This window comes from Myotis daubentonii, chromosome 1 (genome assembly GCF_963259705.1).
Source record: "Myotis daubentonii chromosome 1, mMyoDau2.1, whole genome shotgun sequence".
NCBI lineage: Eukaryota > Metazoa > Chordata > Mammalia > Chiroptera > Vespertilionidae > Myotis > Myotis daubentonii.
Genome location: NC_081840.1, coordinates 198,241,696 through 198,243,866, shown reverse-complemented (window position 1 = coordinate 198,243,866; position 2,171 = coordinate 198,241,696). Strand labels below are relative to the sequence as shown.

General features: G+C 36.0%; 1 non-coding gene across 1 annotated transcript; it reads right to left on the bottom strand.

Moving 5' to 3' along the window:
* Positions 1–291: 291 nt before the first annotated feature.
* Positions 292–398, bottom strand: LOC132223569 (U6 spliceosomal RNA). Its single transcript, XR_009450492.1, has one exon. It is a non-coding gene; the product is annotated as a U6 spliceosomal RNA (small nuclear RNA).
* Between the last annotated feature and the right edge of the window lie 1,773 nt (positions 399–2,171).

Genomic DNA, 2,171 nt, shown 5'->3' with positions numbered 1-2,171 from the left:
ATTGCTTTAGTATAAAGTCCATGCCTCAGAGGCAGCATGGGATGCTCTTTATGCCCCGGCTTCTCCTGTGGCCGCCCTCTTTTCCACAGACAGGGCCTGCATGCTGAGCAGCAGGCAGTCCTGAAACATGGCAAGGCCCTGCCTCTCTCACTTTTGCAAATGTTCCTCTGATGCTTTTCTTTCTGATTGGACAGGGACTTAGTAGTGACTTCATTACTTAAGACTTGGAAACCTGTGGAAACAAGCAAAATACAATAACTCACTTGTAGAATTCTCTCATTTTTTTTTTTTTTTAATATGGAACACTTCACGAATTTGCGTGTCATCCTTGCGCAGGGGCCATGCTAATCTTCTCTGTATCATTCCAATTTTAGTATATGTGCTGCTGAAGCGAGCACTCATTTCTAGAGTATACACAGAGACCATTTTTATCGTCATGTTTTCCCTATCCTTTTGGTGTGGATGTGGGCTCCAATCACCTGAAGTAATAACATTTGAACTTTAAGACCACTAATAAATGTTAAGGTAATTATGGAAGAGCCTGACCTAGACCCCTTTTCTTACAAAACTACATAATTTCAGTTTATTAAATTCTTTTAATTATAGGAAAAATATGACATGTCTTGAATCTGTATTTCTTATTTTGAAAATATTGTGCTAATAAATCCTAATGCTACATTACAAAGGGTTTCAGCAAGACTGTAATCACTATAATCTCTCTGAAGGAGCAGAACATGTAAGTGCGAGTCATTCCTTATTAACCCACTCTTTGATTATCTCAAATACAGTACCCTTTATTTTTATTATAGGTCCATTATCTAGGATAATTGATGTGTTCTTTATCTCTGGTTCTCTTTCATGTTGGATTATTAACTGTCTCTGTGACATGCGTATGTGACCTCAACTGAATTTTTTTTTTTTTTTTTTTTTTTTTGCTTATTTCTCAGAAACTAGAATGATTATTGGTTATTTTGGTTTTCTAAATTTGAAAGAGGACTTTCTCTCAAAGCAAATCTACTTTAGAGAGTATCTCAGCTAATAATCGGCCTAGCGATAAATTCTTCAAAAATAGTTATGTCAAGATGTTTGACCTTTATTTTTTGGACTTAAGCCAATAGTCTGATTTGATTTATTAAATAAGGACCTTTGACCAAACAATATTAAATCATATTACTTCCTAAAATTTTGATGAAGTGCTTAATGGAAAAAATTAAAACACCTGAAAATAAATGCTGAAACTCCTCTATGGGTCAGAAATCTAGTTAATGAGAAACAGAGTCCTTTCTCTAAAGGACACTTCTCCTTAAGTAGCTTAGCTAAGTAATGATCATGGGAATAATACTCTGGCCTATAAAAAGGAGTTAATTGCATTTTTTCACCTTCAGCTGAGCAGATACACATAGAGAATCTACCACTGTATTTTTTTCCAGTGTTAACTATCAAGTATCTTGGTTAAGAATTCTACATAAGACACTGGGGGATAGGGGAGGCTAGGGGACTGTCTAGGGCGGGGGGATAAAATGGATACATATGTAATACCCTTTGTAATACTTTAAGCAATAAAAAAAAAAATATCCTCAGGTGAGGATTAACAAAAAATAAAAGGTGGCCTGTGAAAAAAAACACAAAAAACAAAAACAAACAAACAACAACAACAACAACAACAACAAAAGAATTCTGTGTGACTTATGTTTGGATGTGATTATTGATGATTAGCATGAGGTTCATATTGTCATGCAGTTATTTATAATAGCTTCCACTATTTTTGTGTGTGTGTGCTATAAGTATACTTTAGCCATATTATGGGGATAGAGCTCTAACAGAATTTTAGTAAAATCATAGGAGTTATCCTTTCATAGTAATGTAGCCCATGTGGCTGAGGCAGATGTAGTTATGGTAGCACTCACTGTCTAATGGCTCTGGGAGAGGGAGTACATGGGGCAGAAGAGACTGGAAATCTGTAGGTGGAGATAGGTGTATGTGTGGAGGGAAGGAAAATGGTGGGTCCTACCAGTAGGTTTTATTTAGCTTCCTCCTGAAAGAGGACATCAGTGATTAATGAGGATTATCGTTTTCCCCCCAAAATCATTCTCTCTCATATACATGAGTAATTTGTGTTCTGATGACCTGACCTAGACCCCTTATCTTATGAAACACTGTTCCTGTTCTTA